At 43.5% G+C, this 17,896-nt stretch overlaps 1 protein-coding gene across 9 annotated transcripts in view; it reads left to right on the plus strand.

Annotated features, from left to right (window-relative positions):
* Positions 1-17,896, plus strand: part of AUTS2 (activator of transcription and developmental regulator AUTS2) — a 1,222,405-nt gene that overhangs the window by 1,035,813 nt on the left and 168,696 nt on the right. The gene's annotated exons all lie outside the window — the stretch shown is intronic.

Here is a 17,896-nt window from a genome sequence, read left to right on the forward strand (position 1 = left end):
CAGCATTTAAATATAGCCACAGGTGAGCTCCACTACATTTTTTCAGTCCCCCATAGAGTTTTTCATACTGTATAAGAATTAAACGCTGCTTGCAATTTAGTATTCTCTTTCACTACTATTTTTCACCTGATCCTGCATTTGACATAGGGCAGCAAGATGGTTGCATCTGTGTGGAGCCCCTTTGAGTTGAGCAAGGGTCTGCCCACACCCTCCCGGTTGCAGGATTGCTATCTCACTTTGGATTTAGGAATAAACCATCTAAAATAGATGTTGGATTGATCATTGCTTATTAAATGCCAAGATGTTGTAAAATTTCATCTTCGTGTACAGGAGCATTGTTATCAGAAAACAGCAAACAGAATACAACTGCCATATGTGCTTGTTCACACAATTCACTACAAGTTGAATCTCTCTCATCCAGCACCCTTGGGACCTGACCACTTCTGAAAGAGAGAATTTGCTAACTGTGGGAGATCAATATTGTCTAGCAGCATTACCAACACATCCAATTCTTATTAGGCTCTTAAAAGACATTTAGGGATAAATTAGAGCTAAATAATGGTGCAGAACACAGAGCCAGAACTGGTGGCAGTAAACAAATTTTATGGGACCATGGGAAAGTTGGCCACACCCACAAATGGACATCTGGCTAGCCAAAATAATGCCAGACCATGAAGGCTGCCAGACCAGAGAGTGCTAAATCAGAGAGGTTCAACCCATAGTAACATTATTATAAAACTAGGACTATCAACCATATTCAAATGGGCCAAGTTAACACATTATGCACTTGTATCATACAGGGTGGTGTTAATACAAATATTATGTGTGTGTACATATTTTTCTACTTATATGTAATCCTGATTTCCTGTATCTAGTTATCTCTGAGTATCCATCTAGAAAATATACATATTCAAAAAACTTGGATTTCTCTAGGTCTCAGGCAATGAAATGATGATGTGTTGCTTTCAAAACATGAATTACAAATTTGATTTTCGATCATGATGTAGGGGTGTTGTAGTAATTTTTGGATACATTAAAATTACAATCCAGTAATTTTCTTGAGAAATCTGGTTCTGGCATTAGCCTTTAGTTAGGTTGCAATTCCAATTATCTCCATGGCAACTCATTGTGATGTGACAGCTGCAGTGACTATAGGTTCACAAGCTCTTGAGCTGGAGCTGAGAAAAATGTAGGTTTCTGATGCGAGACAATCCAAAGACCTTCTCTCTTCTCCCTCACACTAGTTTTGCCCTGATGCAGCTCCAGTAACTTAGTCAAGTTATTCTTTATTTACGCTGCTCCAAGTAAGAGAAGAATCAGACCCCATGCATTTAAATGATTCTTTCCAGTATATTAAGTGGCAATTGTTTCCATGATTAGTTTCTTGACTAAATAACTTTGAAAAATACTCATACATGAGAATAGGCCTTTTAGGCCTTTAGTCAAAAGAATATATGTTCAGCATAGAGTGCGCCCCTGTTAAAAGCAGAGCCAGTTCTTCAATTCAAGAGATTTTATATCTCCATGAAGCATAGGCTAACACCAACAGAGGGAGTGTTAAAGAAAAAAGAGAGGGGATCAAACAAAAACCTAGAAGTCTAAAAGAGGTGAAGAACAGAATCCATGGTGACATTCCTTTGAACCATGATTTACAGTTCTTAAATGCTGTTCAACCCTTGGATTTCATGGTGATTGTTGCTACAGAAAAATGTAAGATAGATAAAGTAGCCCTGCTCTCAAGTCAGTAACCATTTATTCAGGTTCTGATAAATCAGTGCCCATCTGAAGTAAGATTGGTTTCTGTCTTCCAGGAACGCAGCTGTGTAACTAAACTGAATCGGTAATCTGTTCTTACATCTCCACCCCCAGGGAAACAGCAAGTCCAGCTGGCCTATCAAAGTTGAACAAACTCTCCTCCACGAGCATGTTTACAGTTCTCACTTGAACCACCCATGGCCGGAGTCAAACCTGTAGCCTGTTCAATGCAGCAGTTATCTTCAGAGATGAGCTCAAGCCAGTTCATGGAATTAATACATTGCAATCCTTTGTTGGGTAAACTCTTAAATTATCCCTGGTCCCTTGCTGAAATCACAGGCTGAGTGGCAATGAAGCACATTTTGTAGATGCCGCTGCCAGCTGTAATGCTTGAGTTACGGTAGACGTAATCGTAAGCATTCAGTTAGACCAACAAGTTGAAAATACTACAGGTTTTTATAATGGCTTGGTAAACTTATCTGATATCTATAAATCAGTCTCTGCTACCACCTTTTGAAAGAAGAGCCCACTTTCTGTAGCTATCATAATGAAGATGTATATGGCCAACCTGACGTATGGGGAGTAGGGTGAATAATTCTGGCATAGGGAGATAGGGATATACGCCACAGTGTGTATTCTCATAAAGCCTTTGTAGGGGATGTGTTTGATAAGTCTTTGGTTACCCTGATGAACAGAGCAAGAGCTTTCTTGCACTATTTTTGTGCTTTATAGCCCTCCTTGTTGAAAGCTTGAAATGAGCCTCTTCAATGAACTGGCTAAAATAAAGCAGCTAAACGTAGGACTGTGTACTCCATCCATGTGTGCCAGTAGAGGTTACAAGGGTTCAAATGGACCGCAAATGTAAGTGGTTATCCAGTTAGTATTACACATGCAATCATAAAGAGGAGGAGTATGAGTGGGGCTCTCACAGAAGATTAGCACCCAATGCCTCTTCTTGGGTGGCCCACATTGATTTCCTCTATCTTCTTGGGCAACTGAAATGATCTGCCTTGCTTGGAACATACCTTGCTTGGGGATATTGTGAAAAACTACTATCTGCTTGTATAGTGGTAGATAAAGTGCAAAGTATTGTTCTATTATATTAAAATAGACTCTCCAAACAGCATCCCATTTCTATTAATAAACTATGGACTAAGGTTTGGCTTTATTTTCAGTTCCCTCTGAAAAGAATTGGAAACCTTTACTTACTGTGGCTTATTAAAAAAAAATCCAAACGCTTATGAGCTTGTGCACTGTGGGGACACTGTGATTGTAGATTTGTTGGGTCTGGATCTATCTGTGGAGATGCAAAGGTCAACACAAAGGATGGCAAGGGCGCAGTTTGTATCTCCTCTGTCCAAGGATTATAGAGGTTTCTTCAGGCGCTGGCACAGGTTAGAATGGTTCTCAGGATGCCCTAAGTTTCACCCTTGCTGGAATGGCTACAACAGGGTCACGAAATGCAGACATGTAGGTCTGCTGTGGCAAATCCCCCAATCTCTTCCTCCCTCTCTGTGCAATTCTTCTGCCCCATAGCCAGTTTGCCCTGGAATGGCCTGTGCCCACAACTCTGGTGCAAATGCTGAAGATGAGGATCAATGCCTGGTATAGGGACTCTCTATGCCAAAGTGGATTGTGACTAGACAGGGCAGAGGGACCTCCTATTAGGGCTCACAGGGGCATTATTTTCTGAATAAAAATGTTTTGCTTTATGTAGTAAGAGCTTGATCCTGTTTTGGTTGATGCTAATGACAAAGCTCCCTTTGATATGAGTGGGGATTCATGAAATGAGGCCCTCAGATTAAGTGTGCTGGGAAGTCAGCAGACCAGCTCCTGACAAGTTGCATGTGGGAAATGCACAAAAATAAGATCACATTCAGCTTGCTGGGGGTAGGGGAACGACACTAGAGAAGCTATTAAATGTTTGGAACTGATTCTGAGCTGCGTAACTCTCCAGGAGCCAATAGGGCAGATTCTGATATTCCATGGACCTTGTGTAGTCATTTACAACCACGTAAAGGATTTATAAATGCTATAATGGCAGTTTAACATTGCCACTGAGGTAAAGCTTATACGAGGTCCAGGTAACAGAGAAACAGGCCCGATGGGTCTAATAGTTGTTCCTTGAAACATTTATCAGGGTTAGGTTCTTAAGGAGTTCAACCCAAAGCTTTTGTTCTTGCACATTACAACATTTGACTCCTTTACAGTTGTTTTTCTGTGGTTTATCTTGTGGTCTCTATCTTCTGTCTTTCATCTGCACTATTGTTTTCTTCTTCTCATCCTTAAAGAAAAATAGACTTTTCTCAGCACCAATGTTTGTTTGCAAAATAACGTAATTGACTTTCCACGTAGGGCCACCAGGATGTCTATCTGCTGCAGTGAGGAGACCTAAGAAAATATGGAAAGGAATTAAAATCTCCCTATTAACAGGAAGGAGGCATCCTTTTAACCTACGTATTTAGCATCATTTTTCCAGCTGTGGGGAAAGTTTGTGGTTGTTTCCCACTTCTCATGTATTTGCACATGTGGGTCTTATGAGAAACAGCTTACGGGATTGATCCTACCACCATTTACTATCTAGAGATAGTTGTTTTGTTGGGACTGTTCACCATAATAACTACTGTGCATGGTGATATATGCTTGATCCATTGCTGCTGAAATCAATGAAAAGGCATTAATCAGACTCTCAGTGTCTGCAGGATCAGGCCTTGTAGTATCGGCAGGGCAGAAGAATGAATACAGCCATCCAGTAAGCAAGCATCTCCCCTGGTCTTTACTCATGTTAACCCTGATACAAAGAGAGCTGTTTAGGTTTGCTTAATGTTTTAGTTTCTACATGAAATCTCTCCTGACCCTCGTTAGCCAAACAGAAAAAACAATTCTGAAAGGGCTTGATTTCCTAATATCGTATCTTCCAGATCTGTAATGCCTGCTGTGGCCTATTAAGAATTAAACTGAGATCACTAAACTCATTTCATTTATGCCCTGGGCCTCGTTCAAACCCAGGTTTCCCAGCAAAGTAAGGCCAATGGATTAACATTTCACCTAGCTCCGTGGAGTGGATTTCATTTCTTTTAATGCCTTTGGCATTAAAAAAAATGCTTTGACTGCAACCCAGGATTTTGTTAGTGCATTGGCAGTGCATTTACTAGGATTATTATGTGGTGTGCCTGGTATTATCCTGTTTCCTAGGGGAGGGGCCGAGTGGAGGAAAAGCTTATTGCATCTTTAAATTGTTAAGCAGTGTGTCTGACCACAAAATATTTAAAGGGATTTGGGCCTTCCCTTTTAAAAGACCAAACAGTCTTCCCTGGTCACAACCAACAACATTAGCTGCTGTCAAACAAATTACAGTATGGATGAAGCTGTGATATTGACATGTGCTACTTGTTCTTTTTTAATGGGGGCACCACAGGGGTTTCTGACTGCCCCACTGAGCTTAATGTTCTGTAAGAAAAAACAGATACGGAACTAAAGGACGTTTCTAATGGGCTGTTAACTCTTTGCTGTCAGTGGGTTGTCTCCTGCAATGAGCCACAGTCCCCCACTCCTTGCCTTCCTTTTAGCCTTTTCATTCTTTTAGCAGTTATTTAAAGGAGCCCGTAGGGGATGACATTCTCTTCATACTTGTTATCTTGAATAAGAGGCAGCTTGCAGTTCATCAGGAAGCTCCATTTTGAAGTAGCATGAACTTCAGATGGTTCCTTCTCTTGTCCCTCCCCCACATCATCTTCTTCTTCGTACATAATTAAACCAAATGGTTGCAAACTCTCTGGGAAAAGAAGGTGCATAATTATAATCACAAAATATCATGTAAATTAGAGATTTTTAAAAAAAAAAAGAGAAACAATTTTGTGTGTGCATGTAGCCATTCCTTTTGACCTTTAAATAATAATTAGCTTCAGAAGGATGAGAATGAGACAGCCGTGAAACCAGCAATGCAGACCCATCTGGAGTGTGGGGAATTTGACAGATTCAGCTGCCTTGTGTGTGTATGTCTAGCTATCCTTTTTTTGCCTTGTTATCTAACGTTTAAATCTAAACGTGTTGTAGCAAGAACTGCTGCCATGTTTTGGTAGGACTAACTCTTGTGATATATCTTTATCATCCCCCCCCCATTGCTCCAAAATAATCTTGGGCATGGTGGATAAAAATCAATGACTTTTTAAAAAATTGATTTTTCAAATCATTAATAAAATGTTAAATTTCTCATTTAAAAATAACAGCCAAAATTAAATCTCATGCCAAACATGCTATACATGCACTTGCGGTCTCATAAAAAATGAATTAATGACTCTACTCTCTCCAACCTATCTACTAGCTCTTGCTTCTTGAAAGTTCTGGGATTTCAATTTCTGTTTCTTAGCACGCTTAAGAGTAACGTGCAAAGAAAGGCACACGCTGGATAGGATTGTTTTTGTTCTGTACTTATGTGGTGGCAGACTTTGGCAAAGCCCATCAGAAGAGTTAGCTAAGACATTGTCTTAAAGACATAATGGCGATATACAGGAAAGGGCGGAGGCAGCATAAAAAGGAACAGTGGAGTAGACCAGAATGAAGAAAGAAAGACATTATTCTTAATACACACAGCTTCTCGTATTCCCTCACACTTTTGTCACAGAAAAAGGCTACGTCTACACTAGCCAAAAACTTTGAAATGCCCATGCAAATGGCCATTTCGAAGTTTACTAACGAAGTGCTGAAATACATATTCAGCGCCTCATTAGCATGCGGGCGGCCGCGGCACTTCGAAATTGATGCGGCTCACTGCCGCGCAGCTTGTCCAGACGGGGCTCCTTTTCAAAAGGACCCCGCCTACTTCGAAGTCCCCTTATTCCTATGAGCAGATAGGAATAAGGGGACTTAGAAGTAACCGGGGTCCTTTCGAAAAGGAGCCCCGTCTGGACGAGCCACGCAGTGGCGAGCCGTGTCAATTTCGAAGTGCCACGGCCACCCGCATGCTAATGAGATGCTGAATATGTATTTCAGCGCTTCATTAGTGAACTTCGAAATGGCCATTTGCATGGCCATTTCGAAGTTTTTGGCTCGTGTAGACACGGCCAAACTGTCATGGCTTCTGGGTGTAAGAGAGACCCTGTCTGGGAATATTCTGAACAAATGCGTTCCCTCGATGAAAAAGGAAAATGCATCAGGTGTAAGCAGTGCCAGATGATGCAGGACCTAGCTGCAAGAATGAAACATCATAGCTGCGTCTACACGTGCATGCTACTTCGAAGTAGCGCCCATCGCATCTACACACGTCGGGCGCTATTTTGAAGTTAACTTCGACGTTAGGCGGCGAGACGTCAAAGTCGCTAACCTCATGAGGAGATAGGAATAGTGCCCTACTTCGACGTTCAACGTCGAAGTAGGGACCGTGTAGACGATCCGCGTCCCGCAACGTCGAAATTGCTGAGTCCTCCATGGCGGCCATCAGCTGGGGGGTTGAGAGATGCTCTCTCTCCAGCCCCTGCGGGGCTCTATGGTCACCGTGGGCAGCAGCCCTTAGCCCAGGGCTTCTGGCTGCTTCTGCGGCAGCTGGGGATCTATGCTGCAGGCACAGGGTCTGCAACCAGTTGTCAGCTCTGTGGATCTTGTGTTGTTTAGTGCAACTGTGTCTGGGAGGGGCCCTTTAAGGGAGCGGCTGGCTGTTGAGTCCGCCCTGTGACCCTGTCTGCAGCTGTGCCTGGCATCCCTATTTCGATGTGTGCTACTTTGACGTGTAGACGTTCCCTCGCTGCGCCTATTTCGATGTTGGGCTGAGCAACGTCGAAGTTGAACATCGACGTTGCCGGCCCTGGAGGACGTGTAGACGTTATTCATCGAAATAGACTATTTCGATGTTGGTTGCACGTGTAGACGTAGCCCATAAGGAAAACTACTTATCGGGAGAAAATAATGTGGATGAAGATGTGGATATGGCTGAGTGGACCAGCTGATTAGTAAATTAAGTAATTCAGTTTGCAATGCATCATTCTTCAAGATTCTCTCTCTCTCTCTCTCTCTCTCTCTGCCTTTTAGTAGAAGTGTGATTTGACAAGAAAATTCCCAAGCTGTTCTATGTGTTGGATGTTGCTAGAAAAAAAAAAAAAGGTTTAGCTGAGCTAATCCTTATGGCTCGTTTAATAAGTAGGTTTAGAATCTATCACTCAAGTATACAATACAGAAAGCTGCAGTAAGAGAAATCTAGAATTGCCAGTTGCCACTGGATATCATTTTCTTTTCTTTTTCTTTTTTATAATCTATTAAACATTCCCTTTATTTTGGAACATCGTGGCCACAAACCATAATGGTGATGCCATAAGTCTCTTCCCTATTTGACTTTAGCATACCTCCAGGTTTTCCAGGGGAACCCCTTTCTACACTTGTTTTCTCAAAAAACAGAACTGCCAGTGAGTTCCATGGGGCTTACTCCAAAATTAAACAGACTCTAAGCATAGTTGGTCTTAGCTTTTTTGGTACCTTGATTTAAATCAGTGATGCGGGGGACTGGGGGGGAGAAGGGGACTTAAATCACCTTGATTTAAATGAATCGACCTTGGAACAGGGGCACAGACAACATCCGTTTTGTGCAAACAGCACCCGTCTCCATTGCAGGAGTCGCTGATTGCCGTCTTGCCTTATTTAAGTAAGTTGAAAATGCAGCTCGAGTATTTGTTATCGCAGAAAGTCATTCATCCAGTTTCAATGGGTGGGGGCTGGGGGCAGGCTATGGTATGTCTGCAGAACTCATTCTAACCATAGTTGCACTGGTTTTACATTGGTTCAACTCCACTGACTTCAGTGAAGTTACTTCTGATTTAGACTAAGTCTACGGTAATAACATTTGCACCAGTGGAGCCGCAACTGTTTCGTTACCCCAGTGCAAATCCTGTATCTAGACAGGTGGGACAGGTGCAATGCAAGGAGTCCACTGGCTCAGTCCAACCAGTAATATATTGCACTGCAAGCCCTTCTTGATCATGGTGCAGCATATCTACCTTAAATATTTACCCCAGTATGAGTTACCTCCCTCATTGAAGACAATGTGATTCTTTGATTCTGTGAGGACTGTCATCCATTGAGTTCCTTTTCAGAATATCAGCAACACAGCTGACAGTTCTTGCTGTTACTACACTGTGCTTCTGTTTTTTTCCAGTGGTGTTGACCTAGCTCTTCTAGTGACTTAATTCTGGGAGCAGAAGTATTGCCAAATGGTTACAGCAGGACAGTGGGTCAGGAGCTTTGGGTTATATTCCAAGTTCTGCTGTTGGTAACTTTGCTCATTTAGCTCTCACAGGCTGTGTCTACACTAGCCCCACCCCCCTTTCGAAAGGGAGAGGCTAATGAGACACTTTGGGATAAGCTAAAGAGGCACTGCAATGAATATGCAATGAATATGCAGCACCTCATTAGTATAAGGGCAGCTACAGCACTTCGAAAGTGCTGCTTTCGATCGCAAACAGCTTGTCTATACAGGGTCACTTTCAAAAGTACCCCTCACCCTTCGAAATCCCCTTATTCCTATTTGGTCATAGGAATAAGGGGATTTCAAAGTGTGCGGGGTCCTTTTGAAAAGGACCCTGTGTAGACGAGCCACACACACTCGAAAGCAGCACTTCCGAAGTGCTGGGGCTGCCATTATGCTAATGAGGCTCTGCATATTCATTACCATATCCCAAAGTGTCTCATTAGCCTTCCCCTTTCAAAAGGGGTGGGGGACTGGTGTAGACACAGCCACAGTGTTGCCATTTCCCAGTCTGTAAAGCCTTCATAATAATAGTTGCCTACCTAAGAGGGTTGTAGTGAGTCTGTATTAGTGTGCAAGAAGCACTTTGCATTCCTGTGCTGTTTGTCTTTCGCTGGAGTATCTCAAACTATTAGAATTGCTATTTATTATTAATTGTTATGAGCAACAGCAGTTGAATTTCCTGAAAGCTCTTAGCATCTTGTTTATTTCATGGAACTCATATTGAGGTTGCCTTTAAGTCTTGAGATAATGGTGGCATTAGTAGTTTATTTTTAATTTCTAACTTGCAATGTTTGGCAAAGGTTCTGTTGGTGGCTGCTTGATCTCATGTGCCATTTATCTTTAGCAGTGACAGAGGTGGGAGGTTTTTTTCAGGTGGTGCATCAGTGCTACTGACTAATGCTTTCAGTTTGAGCATTGGCCTGCTAAACCCAGGGTTTTGAGCTCAATCCTTGAGGAGGCCATTTAGGGATCTGGGGCAGATAGATTTAAAAAAAAATTGTCAGGGATGGTGCTTGGTCCTGCCAAGTGGGCAGGGAAGTGGACTTGATGACCTCTCAAGGTCCCTTCCAGTTCTATGAGATGTGATATGTATCTCCAGATTGCATCTGACAGCAGAACCTGGAGCCAGAGTGCCTTTACCATGTGGAGCAATGCATGGAAGTGGGCCAGGAGAATACGTTGGGATTTCCAGTAAAGAATGCCTTCAATGGGGAAAGGAGTTGGCTGAGCTCTGTGGCCGTGGTGTGGCAATGCCACCCTGGAAAGGTTGCTTAGTCCCAGAGAAGGTTGGGACTCTCAGTGCACATAAAGGTCACACTGGAATGGTCATTCCATACCTGCCACCTAAAAGAGCTGTTGTTTCATGCCAGTTGAGACCTTTCAGTGTCTGCTATTGGTGAAAATTCTGTATGCCACAGTCTAAGCTTGATAAAGGGATTTGATTGCCAGTAGTGCTTTAGTGTTGAATTGACTGGGAGCAGAGTTGGGTTAGCACTGAGTGCTTTTGGAAATCCCAACCATTGAGAACTCTCAGAAGAGAAACAGAAGTTATTAGGAGGCTTAAGAGTGATTGGAGACCTGATCCTACCAATGCAGGTGCCAAGTGTAGGATGTATAAATACAAGGTGGTAAGTAATGAGCAGGATCTGGCGCTTAGCAAGAACCTCATTCAATATTAATGAGGGTGGTGCTGAATTGCCTTGAAATTTCTTATGAGGGGGTAGGACGAAGCTTAAAGCAATAACTGAGGAAGCCTTGTTGCCTTGCTAAAGAGCACACATATGCCTAAGACTCTTCATACCCACCTATCCATTCTTGCTCTCATTTTTTCTACCCCATGGTTTATTGAGAGCACATTTTTGGGTATGCACTGTAATTGTGTAACTGCAGAAGACTATAGCTAGGATTTCCACATTACTTGCCCCCTGTACGTGTGCCCTGTGCACACTTGTGCTGCAGTACAATACAGCAGTTCTGCACTCCCTGCTGGCTGTTTTACAAGGCATACGTTTGGATAGGATCACTCCTGGGCTACATGCACACAGCAGCATTATTCCTAAATAAACTCATCTGGAAGAAGTATCCTGGAATAGCTTGTTCTGGAATAGCACAGCTACACACACAACTACGCATTTGAAATAGCACCCAGCTATTTTGAAATAGACTCTATTGTGGGAAGATTCTCTATTTCAAACTAGAGCTTTGGGCTGCAATATGGCTTATTTTGAATTAGGCTCCATTCCCTGTCTACACACCCCATATTTTGAAACAGGCATATGACGAGGTTTACCAGTTTTGAAATAAAGCAGCCGCTATTTCGAAGTAGAGTGGCATTGTTTAGATTCTTGAACAGTTATTTCAAAATAGCAGCTGCTATTTTGAAATAATTTTGCTGTGTAGACGTACCCATGGAAAGAGGACATGAGCTACTCACATGAAGAGTATATAAACACCAAGGCAGAGAAGGTTTGTTTCTAGCGCTGAAAGGAGGACAGGGAGAAAAGGCAGAATTTTTAAACAAAGGGAAACTTGAAGCAGAGTATCAGGCGCAGCCCCTGTCTGGTGAAATCTGGGAAGACTGTGAAAAGTCTTCTGAGGGAAGGTCTCAGTGCACCAATGTATGGGACATTTAAAAACAGACCAAGAGAAAACTTCAGAATGTGCATCTCAGGACATATATCCCATGCTGGAGGGATCAGGACTAACTGACCTAAAGCTAAATAGACCTTTTATTGAGTCTCCCAGTCATTGTGAGTGTTCGCAAACAGCAGCAGTGCTCATTGCTCTCCAGAGCTCTTGCTTAGTCGCCGTTGTTCTGTAATCCTGGAACATTAGCACCCAGTGGGTGATACTGATGTAACTGTGTCAGGTTCAGACAACTGCAGCGTGGTGATTTCTTGGTTATGTAGAAGGTGATTAAGGCAATTAAGTGTGTGATTAATGCTGCTCAGTCAGAGGTGTTGACTGATGTTGCTACCTAAAAAAGTCAGCAGCGTACAGTAGCTTGTGATCTGAGGTAGCAGTATAAATAAAGATAATTACAGCCTGGGTGCCCTGGATTTATCTCCAGTTGGATTGTACACCTATATCCCGCCTTGCCTGCAAGCTGTGATTTAATAAGGAATGGTCAAAGTGAAATGAGCACATATGGCGTAAAATGCATAGTTAAATAAAATGTTTCAGTGTTCCCTTTGAAATGAGCCTTATTGGCTTTATTTAATTAAATATGGATTTACACTATAAATACAGGAGTTCATGAAGCCCATGTTTCAATTAATGGATCATTTATATGTCATGTTCACTTTGTAATTACTGGAATGTGGTAATACAGTGAATTGAAATTATTTACCTCCCCACCTCACACACACACACTCCCCTTCAAATAAATCTGAGCAAGTTGGGTCAGATCGAAACTGTTTATTACATGTTTGGGAATGCGTGTGTGCTCAGGAAAGCCAGAGAAGATATTGCCTGCATACTTCACTAGCCTGAGAGGATTTTGGATGAGATGCTCAAGTTATCATTTATTCTTGCTTTGGTCAGTTTTCCTTTTAAAGGGCATGTCAGTGTTGGGGAGCAGAGAGCAGGCCCTCAGGACAGTTTAACAAGGTGGGCTGTATATGTGCATAAACTCCAAATTTTAATCTTTGGGTGTGCCAGCCATTGCACACTGATGAAGAAACACAGTCATTGTACAGATTGAATCTCTCTTCTCCCGCACCCTCGGGACCTGACTGGTGCCAGATGACAGAATTTGCTGGACTGTGAGTGGTCAATAATTTCTAGCAGCATTACCAACACTTCCACTGCTTACTGGGCTCTTAGAAGACGTTTAGGGCTAAATTTCAGATAAATAACAGCAGAGAACACTGACAGCCAGGACTGGGGGCTGGAAAAAACATTCTGGGACCACAGAAAACTTGACTACCCTCATGATAAGTGGTCATCTTGCTAACTAAAATCTGCAGATTATGGATGTTGCCAAATGAGAGGGTTCTGGATTAGAGAGGTTCAACCTGTACTGTTTTTCATGTCATAATTGGTTGTGATTAGAATACTGATTATAACAGCCTTATTTTGAACACCAACTGCATCTACACACAGATAAAAGGCCTGCAAGCCCAGTCTCAGCTGACATGGGGCTTGGGCTGTGGGGCTAAAAATAGTTGTGTAGGCCTTTGCACTCAGGCAGAAGCCTGTGCTCTGGGATCCTCCACCCTTTCAGGGTCCCCAGAGCTCAGGCTCCATGAGCTCAGAGGTGGACATGGCAATTTTTCAGCCCCACAACCCAAACCCTGGGAGCTCGTCAGATTACCTGCACCAGCTGTTGGTTTTTCAGACATAGCCACAGTGTCCTTCACAGTGGGTTTGTATTGGTTTGCCCGGGTTGACTTTTGTTTTGCTCAGAGACCTTGGCAAAAAAATAAAGCTTTGCCTACGTCTACGCTAGCTTGGGAGATCAACTTTCTCAGGGTCAGTCGTACAGGGTTCAGTAGTGTGTCTAGTGGGGATGCACAAAATCAACCTCTCAGGGATTGCAGTTGACCCCTGTACTCCTGTCAAGACACAAAGAGTAAGGGAAGTTGATGGGAGAAATTGACCTTGCTCAGTAAGGACAGCCAAGTAACCTGAGTGCGGATAGGTCGATTCTGGCTACCCAATTCCCTTAGCTAGAATTGCATATCTGTGGTTGATTGACTTTGCCTAGTTGTAGACATAGCCTTAGAAATAGCCTCAGTTCTGGTTTCTCTAAGGAGCACCATTCTCCAAGGCCTCTCTAGCCTCATTGCACCTTCATGTCTGCATGGACCTGATGTCCATTTGCTAGACTCTATAATGTCAACTGCATTGTCGATAAATATAAAAAATATGTATCCTGGGCCAATGCAGCCCAATCATGAGTCTAATTAGCAAGGAGATGATGTCAGGAAATCAGGCCTCATTATTTTTTGCTTGAGGAACGAACCACTCCCCTAGCGAGCTGGCCCCAGGACCTACCTATTCTTCCTGGCCGCTCTCCATATGCCTCTGCATTACTGTCTCTTTTAAACGATTGATGGCAGCCAGCAGACCAGCTGCTGGAGTCTCCCTTTGCCACTGCTTCCTGACCAGAAAAAACTGGATTGAAAAGCCCGGCAATGAGCTAACATTGCATACATAATTCTATCAGAAAATATCCAAGGGTGGAAATCATTGTTCTTCGAACTAGCTGAACTGGAGCCAGAGCAGAAATGCTAAAGTCAGTTGTGCCTTTGAGCTGCCTATAACAGTGCCCTTTGGAGACCCATTTCATACAAAATTTGAAGCCTGTGTTTATTGCCCATTAAAGCAACCTTTATTTTATGGCAAATGTTGCAGTAATTGGCTTTTACGAAGAGCACTTTGTAACACACATGCACTGTTGAAAGAAAACCACTCCGGTATTGTCTATCGGGACTTAATGGCGCAATTAATTTTACTCCATCTGTTCCTGAGACTTTAAAGGAAAATGGATTTTTTTTTTGAGCGCACTTTAATGAAGAAGATAAAGCGGCCCGGCTGGTGTCCCACAGGCTCAGCGCAGTAAGTTCAGATTATTGCTCAGTCTGTCAGAATGGGCTGCTTCCCTCGGCAGCCGCCACAGCTAGCAGCCCGCTCTGGCCCCTCGCCGCGCCATTCCTGATGACAAACTGCCAGCCAGCTCCCACAAAAGCGCGATTAAAATGTCAGCACAGGATGACGAAGGGGCCAAGAGGGTCCTCGGAGACAAACTGTGTTCAGTATGAGTTAATACTTCACTGCAGTGTAGACCTGGGCTGCTATTGCTTCAGAGAAATGCAAGGCAAAGGCTTACAGGGACCCAGCTGACAAAATACATACAGCCAGGCCCAGATCGACAGCTGATGTAAACTGGCAGTGCTCCCTTGAAGTCAATGGACCTACTCCATTTTACAGCAGCTGAGAATCTGTCTATGCCACAGTACGCCAGCAGTAAGATCAGGCCCACAGAGAAATATGGATACAGTGTTTATTCATGCTCTCCTGTACTGAGACACCAAAATTGGTGGTGTTGCTGAAACAGGGTGTGATTTGTCTGTAGAAAGAATAGTTATTATTAGTGATGTATTTATCACCTGTTTAGCACAAGCAGTATGCTGTGGGGGAAGGGGTTGCAGACAAGTACTACTAAGGTTGCTTTGGAGAACAGCTGAATTTCAGGAGATATGACACAGAGGGCTAGAATCTCCATTACAATGCACTGTGTGCTAGAGGTACTGTGGGAATGACATCTTTATTTAAGCAGCTTCAATGCCACCAAAGAATTTATATTCAGGTGCTTTTTGAATGTGCCATGTGGAGATCATTCCATGGTCTTACGTTGAAGCCTTGTCTACAGTAGCATTTTCCTTAAAACCTCTCCCTGTTGTTAAAGCCCTGCATGGATATAAAATTCGTATCTGCATCTGCAAAAATGATCCATGGATATTTGAATCCACATCTACAGATGTAGGATACCTGTGGGTTCTAGATACAAAATTTGTATCCGCTTCCATGTTCACAAAAAAGAGCTGTGGATATTCACATCCGTATCTGTAGATGCAGACACCTGCAGATATAAAGCAGATATGTGCTGTTTTGCAGGTCTCTCTCCATTCAGCTCCACTCAGGCTTGATGTACACTAGGCAGGAGAGTCAACTGGAGATACACAATTCTAGCTATGGCAATTGAGTAGCTAGAATAGACTTATCTGCAATCGATTTACCTGACCATCCATACTGAAGGAGATTGACGGAAACTGTCAACCTCCCTTACTCCTCACGATACTGGGGGGGTACCGGGGGTCCACTGATGACCCCAGACAGTTTGATTTCATGTGCCTCTACCAGGCGCACAAAACTGAACTCCAGAAGATTGACCCTGACCAGGCTGATCTTTCCGGAAGTGTAGACATTGTCTCCATGGTAGAAACAGCCAATCTACATCAGCTCCAGCCCCAGTGGGAAGCTGTAAGAGAAATGTTTGTACAGATGGAATCTCAGGTGACCTCCAAGAATGCCGCAGACCCAGATCTCAGGAACAGTCTCTGGGGCTCCTGGTAGATCACACCCTATACAAGCATATATATATATTTAAGATGTGGTGTGTCAGATAACCTTGTTGGTGATACCTTGTGTATTTTAGCTTTCACATACCTTTGGGGGGTGGGGGAAAGGGATATAAATGCCTTTTAATCAGTACTGATGCTTGACAACATTGTGTAAACCCTTGCCAGTGTTTGCTAACTTGCTAGGGGGTAGGGCACACTTTGTCACTTATACTTAATTCTCTGAGAATCCCCCTGAGTAGCTTTGTGTGCCTGCATGAGTGACAAAAGCTCAGAATGAAAAGGGGAGGAGATTGTCAGCTTTTGCCTCCTGCTGGGATGTATCTGCACTCATCCTGGGCAGCAGGTGTGAGCGCTTGCCATTGTCCCTAATGGTTATTAGCCAAAGATAAGCAGGACAAATGTGAGGTCATCTCTCCTGCTGGCAGGTCAGCAGTTGCAGGATTTAAAGCCCCTAGGAGAGTAGGGAATTATATGGTTAGTGCCACAACTCCGGATGGGACCTGCACTGGTTTTTAAATGATCTGTCCTACTTTGCGTGGGGGAGCTCAGAACAGCTAGGGTAAACTGAATGCAAAATGTATTATGTCCTTGAATTAAATGCATAACAGCCCCTGAATAATCAGTGGAAGAGATATCATTGGGCTGTTGACTATTTAGAGGGAGGATCAAAGCAAGGTGGGGATTGCACTTTGGTAAGCTCTGTGTGTGTGTGTGTTTTCTCAATGCTGTGTACTGTTTCTCAACTAAGATTTAAAACAAAGGGTAAGCAAGGGCAAGGAGAAGCTCCGCTGTTTCTAATTATGTCCACTTTCCATTTACTTTTCAGCTTCAAATAAAAATACCACTTGCCCTCTGGGTTTCTAGCTCTCCTCATGGATTCGCTCCACCCCACCTCTGTGACCTCCCCACCCGCTGGTGCCCCTGCCTGCTCAAGCTGCTCCTCCAGTCTTGGCCTCCTCTTTGTCCTCTCCTCAGAACTCTCCCCAGCTGGGGGTTCCTTTTTCACTTGTGCTGGCCCATTTAAGTGGAACTCTCTCCTTCACCCCCTCCTGAGTCGCATCCTTTCTTCAGATCTTCCCTCAAAGCCTTTGGGTTTGCCATTCCCTGCAAAGCTACAAAGCTACCTGCCCTTCCCCCACGGCTCCAGCCTGCCTTCGGTTTCATGACTCGCCTGCATGAACTGGGATCTTTACTGGTGGTGGTTTAGTTGAGTGAATTTTGTTTCAATGCATTATTTACCCTGCCTGGAAGCCACCAACCCTAGCTTTGTGAGGTAAAGTGTTCTCTCTTTGTTTTAATGGCACACAGCAGCCTTTATCCAGGTATCTCAAAGCGCTTTACAAACAGGAATCTCACAACAGCTGGGGTGCAGTCTTATGTTCCAGTTGGACAAGCTGAGCTGAGGGACTTCGCATAAGTGAATTGCCCACATTATCAGAGGCAGGGTCAGAAACAGGCCAGGTTAGGTCACTGACAGGGTTAGGACAAGAACCTGGGAGTCCAAACTGCCTAATGCATCAGGCAGTGAGTAGGACAGCCACTCCATATTGCTGTAAAACATTCTGTGATATTTTCTCTGAAGGATTTAGTAGGAAACTAAATTGCGTTGTATCGGATTAGGGCTCCATAAGTTTACTGTTTGCAGCATAGCATACATCTGCTGCCATAGTAATCTCTCTTTGGATGGGAGGCATGTTTATTCTGCGAGCCGCTTCAGCAGGAATATACATGTGCTCATATCAATATGGTATTGAGGGAGTAAAGAGATGCAGCTGCTCACAGGCTGCTTCTGCCAACCTGCACAGCACAGTGACTTACA

Source organism: Carettochelys insculpta, chromosome 19, assembly GCF_033958435.1.
Source record: "Carettochelys insculpta isolate YL-2023 chromosome 19, ASM3395843v1, whole genome shotgun sequence".
Taxonomy (NCBI): domain Eukaryota; kingdom Metazoa; phylum Chordata; order Testudines; family Carettochelyidae; genus Carettochelys; species Carettochelys insculpta.